Raw genomic sequence first — 13,232 nt, 5'->3', positions numbered from 1 at the left:
AATGGATAATTTTTATGGCAGAAGATGGTTAGAGTTGAAAGTTATATTAAAACCAATGAATATAGCTATTAAATTTCTTTTATTAAGCTTCAGAACTAAATTAACGATAGCTGGTAACCTATTTTTTCTTAATTCTTTTTGGATATTCAGTAGCAGGTTTTTCAATTCTACTCATTTTCCGACCCAGACTATTATAACTTATTGTAGTAAGCATTTTCACAAAGCAGTTTTAATTATCTTTCTTATTTTGAAAATGTTAGGGAAATTCCTCGGTCATTTTCAGAACCGTTCCAGGTTTTGTGCTTCAAAATAATTTTTATTTTTTTCAAAATGTAGGGGATATGTTCCTCTGACCAAATTTTGTTGTAGAGTTTTAATTATTTATTTTATTTTATTGAAGAGAATTAATAAAATCTGCCAATTAAGTATTAAATAAAAATAAAGGGCATTAAGTATTACTACTCAAATACTCATTCATACAGAAAAAGGAAAAAATGGAAATGATAACAATAGTTCTCACTGAATTAAAAGAAAAAACAAATTCAATTAAAAATAATAATAATGAAGAAATATATAAATAAAAGAAAATAGTTTCATAATTTATATTTTTAAAAAACTTACGAATCTATATCAAAAATATAATAAAATAAAACTTCAAAAATCCAATAATTAAAAAAAATAATAATAATATATGTACAAGGCAAGGAAAATTAAATTTAAGTAACGATAAAATAAATACACATTAGCACCTGTATACAATATTTACATTTTACAGGAAAATTCCGTATAAATATTTGCTATCCTCGTGTGGAAGGCAAAGTAGGGCTCCAATAGATCTCAGCGCTTCTCTTCCAGCCGCGTCACTGGTTGAATTTTTATTTTAATATTTTAAAGCACACATTAGGTCCGAAATATATTTTGGAACTGACAGCTGTCCTTATTTTATTATATACTTGTTTAGCTTTTGAAATAGTGTTTTTATAAATGATCTTTGCTTCACAGAATTCACTAGAGAATAAACGTTTACGAGCTATCCCATAAATCGGTTAATTCGTTTCCGTTTTGATTAATGTGCAGTTACATGTCACACTTTTACTACTTTATTTTGAAATTAATATTTACAAAGAATGCAGTATTCACTTTCTTATTATATATTATTACAGGAATATTACACATTCAATACAGAGAATGAAAAAGTGATAATCAAAATAAGTAAGTTTAATATAAGAGCCCAAGAGGACAAAAAAATCAGTTATTTCACCCCATTTTTTTATTACTTTAATGTAAACTATGTATTACTAGTTAAAATTGACGAGCCTGTCAAAGCATAGTTCAGAAAAATAAAAAATGGTGGCTGTTTCAAAACGTTAAACAAATTATTTTTCATTCGGAGCTTCATATCTTTGAAACTACCAACAACATTGGTAAACCTAATAGAGCATCATTTAAAGTCGAATAAATTTAGTAAAATATGAGCCCTAAAAGAGCTTTTTACGTTACATAATCCCTGAGATAGATTTTTAAAAAAATCAACATTTTATAAATAATGTACTGAAAAATCAGTAGCTACTGAATTTATTATAGGAAATCTATATCTTAGGAACCGTGAGATGTACAGATATCTATGAGCACTTAAATTGAAGCTAGTATAATGTGCTATAAAGTAGTTTATGACGTTTATCTATGTAGGAGTAGTAGTTTTCATGAGATTAGTTAAAGTAAATTGATTTGAAGTTGTTTTAATAAATGTCATTGGCAAAATTCATATTCATATGCAAATATAAGAACAATTTTCCCTACGTGTATAAACTACTTTATATTGCATAAACTGTCTTTAATTTTATTGCTGGCAGACATTTGCACGACTAATGTCTCCTGAGATATAAGTTTTCATAAATCGGCAATTTTGTCGGAACAATTAAAAATCATCATATTGTTAATTTATTTTGGCAAATCCCATGAAACCTGCAGCTTCTACGAAGATAAGCGTTTCGCTGTAATCGGTCATAACTATTTTATAACAAATTAAACTAGCTTCAATTTGAGTGCTAATAAACATCTCTATTTCTATTCAAAAACTTTATTTATTGATATATATTACAATCTGCCACACCGTTGTGAGCAATAGGTAATAGTGATGAATGGTCATATTCATACGAAAATAAAATGAGAAAAAAAAAGTACATAGATATAAATAAAATCTCTCTTAAAATATATTCAGAAGGATAAAGAAAATGAACATAATCAAACTATGTGCAAGAAGAAATAAATAAATAAAATAATCTCTAGTCACATTTACACTCTTATATACAATATTTACACAATCGACCTGAGGATCCCTGATCCCACTCTATCCCCCACGTGTGAGGGGTAGATCCCAGCGCATCCCTCTCGCCGCACCACTGGTATAAGCCAGTGGAGGCGGAGCAAGGGCGCCAAAGCCGCAAACACTCAACTTGAGTGGAGAATCTGACCACTGCCAGAACTCCAATTGTCCATTTTTATTTTACAATAAGTCTCTTGGCCACTGCAGTTTTAACCTTCGAGGTGGATTGTAGGAATGGGTGAAACTGGATAAGGATTTAACCAAACGATTAGGAGGATTAAAAAGATTTATATAGAATTTTGTTGGTAGAAGGTCAAGGATAAAAGGGATACGAAGGTCATAGTGTAGTGTTCGGTTGGAAACGTAATAGGGTGCATTAATTATTGTTCTAAGGATTTTGGATTGAAAGGATTGGATACGTTTGATGTTAGATGGTTGATGATAGCTGTTCCCCAAAGTTCAAGTCCGTCCTATAACATCTCTACGTCACATGGTTCCTGAGATAAAGATTTCTCACTAAAAATTCACTCACTACTAATTTTTCTGTATATATTTCATGAAATGTCCCTTTTTAAATGACTGTGTCTGGGGAACTAATGAACGTAAGTAGCTAGTAGAACAAGGGCTCATATTTAAAAAAAATACTCTAATTTAAATGATGTTTTATTCTAGTGTTGTAGGTGGTTTCAAAAATACGGAACTACGATTGAAAAATATTTTTTCTTTTAATTATAAAACTGCGCCCATCTTGTATACTCTAACTATACTTGACAGATTCGTCAATTTCGACGAATAATTATTTGTAGTTTTCATTAAATTAATAAAAAAATTTGGGTGAAATAAGTTTTTTTCCATCAGAATCTTGTTCTTGTTGAAAGACCTTGTGTTTCTTGTTAGCGCTACGTAGACGGTTATGTGCTGAATGAATCTGCAGTTTTTTTTTTGTTTTTTTTTAGAACCATCTATTCTTATTGCAGCAGAATTGGACATTATGTATTTTAATAAACCCAGCTTCCTTCATTAGTTCATCTATATTATCCATGCACTTGTTATTAACATCCTAACACCATCACCCTGTTCGTTGATAGCTACCAAAGTGGTTTGGGGGGGTTGATCAACCAATGCTAAGAAGAAATTTATATTTATTTCATTTCTCAAGATTATTTGAGTAAACTCAAATAAAATTAAACAAAGTTGATACAGAAGGGAGATAGTTGCTCTTTCTAATAGGACGAAGACAAACTATTTGCTCGCTCATCTCTATAGATTGAAGCCCTCATTAAATCTGATGCAAGACCTTTCAAATTTGCACCTATAGCTATACTAATTGTTTTCTTGTTTTACCCAGTCCTAGAACGTAGTCCAAAATGATTGTGTGGTGAATGGTGTAGATTTGGAAGTGAATGTAAAAGGTCGATAAAATCTATTTTTTCTGATATGATTGTATATTGGACAGATGCGCGTTGTTCAATAAATTAATGAAGGAGCCAGAAATAATGCGGATGTTTTCTTAAAAAAGAAAAAATGAGAGCGAAATATTGAACCCTTAGATACAAATTAAATAATTATTTTATTTTAATATTTTAGTTGCTGATGAAATTTTAATAAAAAATTCGGAGAAATTTATTGAATTTTTTTCTTACGTCCTGCAGGGGAAAAAAAAGGATGGATGGATGCATACCATGAAATTTCAGTGTTCGGTATCGTCAAGGACTTGGAGATGTGCGATCAATCTTCCTTTCACCACTCTTTGCGGTGAGCTTCGGCGGGTCGGCAATCTAGTCCATCATTTTGGCAAAAGTGAAAATAACCGCCCCTTTGACTTAAGAAATGAGACATGCTCTGTAACGAAGACCGGAGGCTGGTGGAGGAAGAAGCTGGGGTAGTGGGAGTAAGGGACTTTCTAGCTAGTCGTGGTTCAGTCCATAGCTTGCTGGCTCTAAGAGGTCACCAAAGTCTTGTGCTACAGGTAACTTCTACTTCTCTCGTAGTGTACGCAAATGGTTGAGGGTGTCCGTTGCTTATGATCTCGGTCGAACGCTTAAGAGAGTTGCTAAACCCCGTCTTAAACCAGTCTGTTGTTGAAATTTTCGTCTCAAGTTCCACGTATTTCTTAAATTCCAATTTACGCTATAACTTATATTATAACTTCTGTAAATATAAAGAATATAATACAATCTATTTAGAATAATGCCTCACTGGATGTTTCAAATTATTTTCATTAAATCACCTAATAATTAAAAGTAAATGTTTTGGTTAAATTTTAGGATATCAATAAATAGTAGTTATACATAATATACTATTTTTTAAAAAGTTTATTATTGAGATAAAAGGAAACAATAATGGAATATTTTTGATTTATTATTTGTTTTGTCTCGTTGAAAGTTTCAAATTACTTACTTCAAAATTAAAAGTAAATGTTTTTTATAACATTTTATAACAATAAACAGTAGTTGCACATGATTTCATTTTTTTTAAATGTTTATTATTGAGGTAAAAGTAATCAATAATTCAATATTTTTCAAATAATTAAAAGTGAATGTTTCTGTTCAATTTTAGAAAAACAATAAATAGCGGTTATATGAATTGTATTAACTTTTTTTTAAAGATTATTATTGAGGTAAAATGAAACAATAATTCAATATTTTTTATTTGTTTATTTATTTATTGATTTTGTATTTCGGATTTCGGTGTATACTGACAAAAAATATCAATAACATAATTCACAGCAATAACTTCATTTTCGTAAACAGTAGATTTGTATCCTAAGTATTCTATTATTTCATGGTACTGGCAAGAAAATAAATATTGTATTATATTTTTATATTGATCATTTTATATCATATCATCAAAATATTTTATTTTATATGTTTGTCTGATACTATATTTTGCTATGTATGATAAGTTTTATATACATAACCAATCATTTGAGCAGTTTTTTTTAGCATCCTATTATATTAGCGGAAATTAAAATTATGAAATCCTACTTTATATTAAAATGTTGACAATGAAGATTCTCATGTTTCACTTTACACGTTGAATCATAGAATCTAATAAACCAGTTGATCCAGTTGCAACCACTTGCATAATTACTTTGATACGAATCCAAAAATTGAGTATAGATTAACATTTAAAAATACAAATAATTTAAGAAATTAAATTTCGTATCATTATAGTAGTTCTTTATATGAAGTATTTCACTGTTTACAAGTTATATCATTCCAGATTTATTCTTTACCTCTAAGTTATGATAAGCCACTACTCCTTTAATATTGGAGTTTTATGAATTGAAATATTTGAACAATTAAAAAAAAAAATGAGGAATGTTCAATCATTGTGAACTATTATTAAATAATAATTATCGTCAAGATTTGTCAATTATACATTTTAATTCGAATTTTGATTATTTGTTAATTTTTTGTGTGTTTATATTTTAGATATTGTTGTAGTTTTAGACATTGAAGTGTACTATCAGTAGTAAATAGATTTATATGTTTGTTGCACTTATTTAATTATGGCACTGTAAATTTATAACTTTACTGTATTAATATTTTTCAAGTACTTTATATATTAAATTTTTTTTTTTTAATATTATTATATATCGTCATAATATATCTTCTGTCTTTATGGAATTCGTGAATTTGAAAGAGTGTTATTATTATTAATTCTTAATTATATTTAAAGTAGATTTTTAGATAAAGTGCAAAAGATCTTCCATCAGCATTTGAAAAAGATTAAGGAGGATTATTTAGAATGGTTGATAATTAAATAAATAACAAGCGACACGTCATATAAAATTAGCTAACGATTTCCTTGATTTTAACGGTTTTCTCTCACGTGCAATCTAAGCAAGTAAGATCGATCATGTAAACATGTAGAGGTCGTACGTTTAATCAAGTGTTATTAGCATAGGTTTTTAAAGATATCTCCCGAAATAACATTTACATAAGTGATCATTAATTTTAATTAGAAATTAGCCCTAAAGTATATACGAAATTGCAACTTATGTATGTATATATACGCATATATGTGTGCATACATACACATCTTATGTATTTAACGTTTCTTATATTGTTTGAATTACTGTAATGTGAATTGCTTGGTCAAACACTAAATTTATAACCCGAATGTAAAATGTATTCATAAATTTATTTTTTAAATTTAGTCATGTACCATGCTACATTGTGGTAAATTATTCATTGCTACAAATTTATTCTTTACCTTTTAATGAATTGTAATATAAAAATTAGGAATACATTAAAGTATTTTATTTCTTATATATATTCTTAAATTACGTTCAAATTATTATCATTAAATTTCAAACTTGGTTCTAAGATTTAATCAAGCACTCCATGCGTTTTAATTTTCGTCCTAATGGCGAGATAAAAAAAAAAGTAATATGAAAGGTAAAACGAATTGATAAAAACTTAATTATTAGAAATCAAAGTTTTTAGAGTACTGTATTTAATTTTTCATGAATAATTCAAGTATTCAAGTAGAAATATACTTAATCTTTGAAAATTTCAGCTTATGTGTTAGTTACCTTTTCGTTTTAGACCCACCTTTTACCCTCAGATACCAATTTACGGTTCTTAGATACTCAGGCATTTATTCATGTATATGCACGTATAAAATTGGTCTGATTATTTATTTTGGTTCTCTGTTATATTACAAACTTTATGTACTTGACTCTTCAATTCAGAGTTCTTATAATAGCTGTGGTTTGTGGTAACGGCTTCAACAAATTTTGGAAATTTCATTCGTTAATACCAGTATTAGTGGTGTCTAGACAAGGTTTTTATTGTTGCTTACAATGTTTAATAGAATGGTAGATTATTTTTGATTGGTTAACTATGAAATAATGTCGTAAAGAACAGAAAACAGTATACTACTGCCATTATATTAAAATTTCCCTAATTACTATAATAAAACCCACTACATTAATATAATTGGAAGATATGAGTTTTTACAAAATCATTTAACTTCATCCATTTGTGATACCGTAAAATCTGTAAGAGACCGAAAGATTTAATCCATCTAATTAATCCACAATTCTTAAAATTCCTAATCATATCATCAATGGGTTTTAAAATCATATACTTCTTGCCTAATTTAATCCATTATCATCATCCATTTGTGATAACGTAAAATCTGTAAGAAATTGAAAGATTTAATCCATCCGATTCACGATTCTTGAAGTTCCTAATCATATCATTAATGAGTTATAAAATCATATAATTTTTGGCTAATTTAATCTGTTATCATCATCCATTTGTGATAACGTAAAATCTGTAAGAAATTGAAAGATTTAATCCATCCGATTCACGATTCTTGAAGTTCCTAATCATATCAATTACTGATAATCATGAGAAGTCTCTTGTAAGATAATGTTTCCTTGACCTTCTTGGATAGGACAATAATTAATCTACAACAGCATGAACTGTAAACATGATTAAATTAACAAATGTTTACTAAAGAAATCGTTACATCAATAATTAAGATTGTTATTAGTTTTTTTTATTGTACATTTCCATTGATTCAAAGTAATAAATAAAGAGAAAATTTAAAGCCAGAGGAGACTATAAATAAAATATTTTTTTTAATTATTTAAATTTATATATAAATTATTTAAATGAAAATAATTACTTAAACTTAACGTAAAAACTTATTTCAATAATTTAAAAATTTATTTCTGTTTTGAATAAAAGAAATGATGATTTGATGAAATAAATGTTAGTATAATTAAATATGAAAGTGAGGAAAACAATTTTAGTCCCACTTTATTTTTTTAGTTCCATTAATTTGTTGTTTTTTTTTATTTAAAGCCTGAATTTGAATATAAATAGCCATTTTCAGGTCATTAAAGTCCTACTGATTTTTAATTTTTTTTTTAGAGATTTAAGAATATGATTGAATATGGAATCTTAAATTAACACGTTGTGTTGATAATTGAATTTTTTTAAACCAAATTTATGTGTTAAAGTATATACAAATTAATAAATAAATTTTTGAATAATGAACTTAAGCAACAATGCTAAGTATTCAAGAAAAAGATAATTACATAGAAATTATATTTCAAACAGATTAACTCAAGTCGGATTGTAAATTCCACATAATTAATTTTACTCGTTGAATCCGCTAAACATTACAATCAATCTTAAATTATTAAACAACCTTAAGGGTAACTGAAACGTTTATAAAATTATTTAGAAGTGGAACTACACTTTTTTTTTCATATTTATAAGTAATATTCAACTTCTACAATTCACACATGTTGGAAAATTGTGCTTTAAAATAAAATGTCTAAAATGAACCATTTCTGGGAAATATTCAATTTCTAGTCTGAGCAAATTAATGTTTCTTGTTTAATTATGGTATTAAAACATACATATAATATTATCTATTATTCATTTTGTTTTTAAGAAATCAATGATGGATTAGTATAAAAAAATAAAAATAAAAAAAAATAACTAAGCAGTTTTTCCATCTTTTTTCGGATATATGATATTGTATCTCACCGCCATAAACATGCACATTGTTGTTTGCTACTTCTTCATTTAAATCGCTAGTCACATTATCTCATGATCTGAATCAAACCGCACGATATCGAGTCTATTTTAAATACAATGCTACATGGCCTGCCGACTGTGAAGAATAATAATAAAATATTAAATACATATGTAATATGTTTAAATATTACAAACAAATATATTTTAAACAGTTGCTTAACTTTATGAAATGCGTTCGCATATTTTTACATATGCATAAATGTAGGTAAATTATGTGTAAATGGTTATGTATTTATAATTAATACCTGATAATTACATATTAACTTATCTTAGTATTATTAAATACTAAAAATTTATTTTTGATGTCAATAATGTACAATATTTCTGAAATTGGAAAGAGAAACGCTCATGTCATAAATATGACTTAATTTAAACTAAATCTAATTTATTAACTAGTACTAATTCATATTTGTTATTATTTTATATTTAATAATCCATTTCCATATAGATAAAGTATAGTAATAAATCCATTATGTTAAACGTGTGATTTAATATGAAAAGTATATTAGGTACACTTTATTTTTATATTAATAATGCACAATATTTCTTTGAGTTGAAAACCAAAAGCTAAACAAAGAATATACCCATACTTAGTAAATATGGCTAATTAAAGTTAAGTGGGTAATTTATGGTTACTTGAATGTGAATTTATAATTAATATGTGTTAATTACGAATAAACAGCCAGTCTCAATTATAACTACCGTTTATTAGGTAAGCCTACTCATATTTTATTTTAATGTTAAAAATGTGAAGTATTTTTTTGATTTTAAAAACAAAACAACTAGCTTTATTAAAAATATATACCCATATTTATAATAAAGTTATATGGATAATTAAAGCTAAAGTTGTTAATTTAAGTTAATTGAATGTGAATTTATAATTAATATATGTTAATTACGAACTGGGTGTTAAGTCTACAATACAATTACTGTATATTAGGTAGGGCCAGTACATTTTATTTTCAATGTTAATGATAAAAATATTTCTATATTCTTTCTAAATAAATAAAATATTTCTGTTGTTGGAAAACAAAACTAGGTGGATTTAAACAAAATACCCAAATTTAAAACGTTAATACAGCTTAGTTATGTTAAATTGGTAGCTAATTCTGTACCACTACAATCCATGAAGGTGTGTAATACTTTGTAAGGAAACACTATTACATGGACTTTAAGTTAAAGTTGGCAATTTAATGTGAATTTGTAATGAATATATGTTAACGACAAATTAACAATTTATACCCTATATTAAATTCATTTATTGATCAAATTAATTAATATTCATACTTTATTTTTTATGTCAATAATGTACAATATTTCTTGAGTTGAAAAAGAAAACAACTGCGTGGATTAAAAAAATACCCACGTAATAATTTTTTTAAAAAACTTATTATGTTGAAACATAAAATGTAACTTTTACTCAGTGCTGATACTAAAAAATAAATTCAAAATTGTTGTTATTAATTCTAAAAACTGTTGTTAATTCTAGTGTATAGTATTTTAAAAATTACGTAATATTTTAAGATTCGAATCACTGCACAGGATTTGAATTTCTTTTATCTCTTACGATTGACGTAGTGTTTCCTGATCCGTTTCCAAAAATACTCGTTATGAAAATTTTGAATGAACTTCAATCTTTATTACATTCTCTGACAATTTTGATTCAAATAAACTCAGCAAAAAAAAAATATATGTTTACACGTTTATGTTGATATTTCGAAAAAAACATTCAGTCAGGATATGGAGATGTTGAAGCAAAACCATTTTTGGAACAATCTGACTTTCCCTCTCACAGTGTTTTTGACTGCACGTCGTAATGTCTTTCTCATTGGCCATACTTTCTTTCTATAGTGTTGTTCCGTATCCTATCGCGCAGTAGACATCTGTAGTGCCAATCTGTTCACCAAGAAAAGCATAAATCACTTTTAGATTACACACTAACGACTAACTTATAATCCGAATTAGATAATTTATCGGAAATCAAATCAAGTATTCCAAAATATTTTTTTCAATCAAATGAATTTCTGAAGAGAAAATAATCATTTTCCGTTTCGTAAAAGTGTTACACTTTTATTTTGCACTGAAAGTTTTTGTGAAGGGAACAACTAGTTCACAGTCGTGAAGAAAAATACAGCGGAACCAATTCCTTTTCCTTGTTCCCAAACCCCGAGATGGAAGTATCACTACTTATCCTATGGTTTAATTTATTTATTGATTTATTTTTTAAAAAAATCTGTTTAAAAAAAAAAATTAAACAACTACTAAATTATTGAATCCGGACTTAACATCGGTGAAAGAGTGTTGCTACCGGGAACATACGAATCAATCACAAGCTATTACTAACTAAGAAGTTCTTGCTTATATTGACAGAAAAACGAACCACAACCTGTGAGTCACATGTAGCTCTTAAAAATATTGCTAAGGCTCTTCGAAAATTTTGGAAAATTATTGAGTTCTGAAATTGCTTTTATGCTTTCTGAAAAAATTATTTCTAGTGAAAGAAAACCAGTTTTTAGACGAATGACATAGAAATGTAATCATTATTATATTTTTCAAATCTATTATACGACCGTTAAAATTTTTAATTAAAAAATAAGCAATTAGAAAAATGAACGAACTTGAAGTGATTCTGTTGAAAGAATTTGCTACCAAGGACTTCATCTGGATAATCAAATAACTTGAAATTGGAATCCTCATGCAAGACTGAATACAGGAAACTGCTGGTCGATTCCGTATATAAAAACACTTACTGGACAAACGGTTTTTTTAAATTATTTATTTAATTCAATTTACAACTGTACAAAATAATACAATAGGTAAATATGTTGTATGTTTCATATACACTTGAAAATCTTGGGAAGGAACCACCCATTGATGGTACTTCAAACATTAATTTAAATTAGAAGGTCCCGTGGCCATCTTCTTTTCAGACGCCTCGGAGGATTATCAGGGATTCTTAAGAATGAAAGATTAAGAATTAATGGGTTAGAATGGTTAAGGAGTTTGGAATGAAAAGACGCATATCTGTTTTGGGTCAAATCTGCAACGAATGGGGAGTTAAGGTCTTTGTGAATGAGTTTATTTGTGATGTAATAATGAGCATCAAGGATTTTACGTAGGATTTTGGATTGTAACGATTGGATGCGGGAAGAATTTGATGGTTTGGTGGAGCCCCAGAGTTCAATTCCATATGTCCTAATTGGTCTGATTATCGTAGTGTATACTAATTTTTTGAAGTGAATGGGAAGTTTAGAGCGTTTGTCAAGTAAGTGTTGCAGCAATCGGAATCTACGAGCAGTTTCTTGTCTTTTCAGTCTTGTGTGTGGATTCCAAGTAAGTCTCTTGTCAAGATGGAGTCCTAAGTATCGATTCTGTTCAACAGGCGTTAGTGGACAAACGGTTTAAATTTCTAATTAAAAACGAAAACTCATTCCGATTACGATAATACGGACCTGTGTTCAGCTGTTCTCTTCAATATTGTTCTCGACAAGGTTATGAGGACTGTACGGGAAAAAGAAACATGAGGAGCTAAGGTAGGAAATCAAAGAAGCAAAAGTGAAATGTCTGGCCTTTGCGGATGACTTGGCCCTACTGACAGAATCGGAGGAGGAGGCGATTGGACAGATAAATTCCCTGAGTAGTATAGCTGATAAGATAGGACTTAAATTATCCCTCCAAAAGACTAAATTTATGACCACAAACCCCAACTTTGATAAGAAATAAATATAAACGGAATTCGCTAAAATCCAGGTGGTTAAAAGGTTTAAATATTCGGGCGAAATAATCAGCAGAAATTTGTCGGAGAAAGGAATCATGGAATACAGGGTTAAAAATTTGCTGAATTTATGCTACTTAACGAGTAGCATCTATAATAAAAAATACATTTCCTAGAAGTCCAAACTTAGGCACTACTGTACAGTGGTAAAACCAGTGATATTGTACGGAATAGAGACTTTGTGCTTTCCCAGTCTGGAGAAATTGCTGAAAATAATCAGTGAATCCGTGGGCCCAAAATAACACCAGGAGAATACATAATGAAATCCAACAGAGAAATTTACAGTGAAAACCCTGATTTGGAAACAGAAATGAGGGCAAGAAGACTTACAGGTTTTATAGGCACATGCATAGGATGGCCGAGGAGAGATTGAAAAAGAAGATTTTCAGTACGATTGTGAGGCATAAATTCAACCACAGGTACGTGGTACAAATCAAACAGGAAACACAGAGGCTTGGAATTACACAGGATTTGTGTGAAGATAGATCAGATTACCGGAAATTATGTTTAAAACAACATACGTTGCTTGTGGTGGACAGTAAAAAGCTCCCGGCTAAGAGGA

The 13,232-nt window shown here is 28.4% G+C and overlaps 1 protein-coding gene across 2 annotated transcripts in view; it reads left to right on the top strand.

Moving 5' to 3' along the window:
* The first annotated feature begins 4,254 nt into the window (after window positions 1-4,254).
* Window positions 4,255-13,232, top strand: part of Gld (Glucose dehydrogenase) — a 313,323-nt gene continuing 304,345 nt past the window's right edge. The window contains exon 1 of one of the 2 annotated variants that reach the window (XM_067052258.1): window positions 4,255-4,295. The gene's annotated coding sequence lies outside the window, so the exon portion shown is untranslated. The remainder of the gene's footprint in view (window positions 4,296-13,232) is intronic. The other variant, XM_067052270.1, reaches the window with a different exon arrangement.

Source organism: Halyomorpha halys, unplaced genomic scaffold, assembly GCF_000696795.3.
Source record: "Halyomorpha halys isolate HHAL.00 unplaced genomic scaffold, Hhal_1.1 Scaffold315.1, whole genome shotgun sequence".
Taxonomy (NCBI): domain Eukaryota; kingdom Metazoa; phylum Arthropoda; class Insecta; order Hemiptera; family Pentatomidae; genus Halyomorpha; species Halyomorpha halys.
Note: the sequence above shows the minus strand (reverse complement) of the source record. Positions and strands in the feature narration are given on the sequence as shown.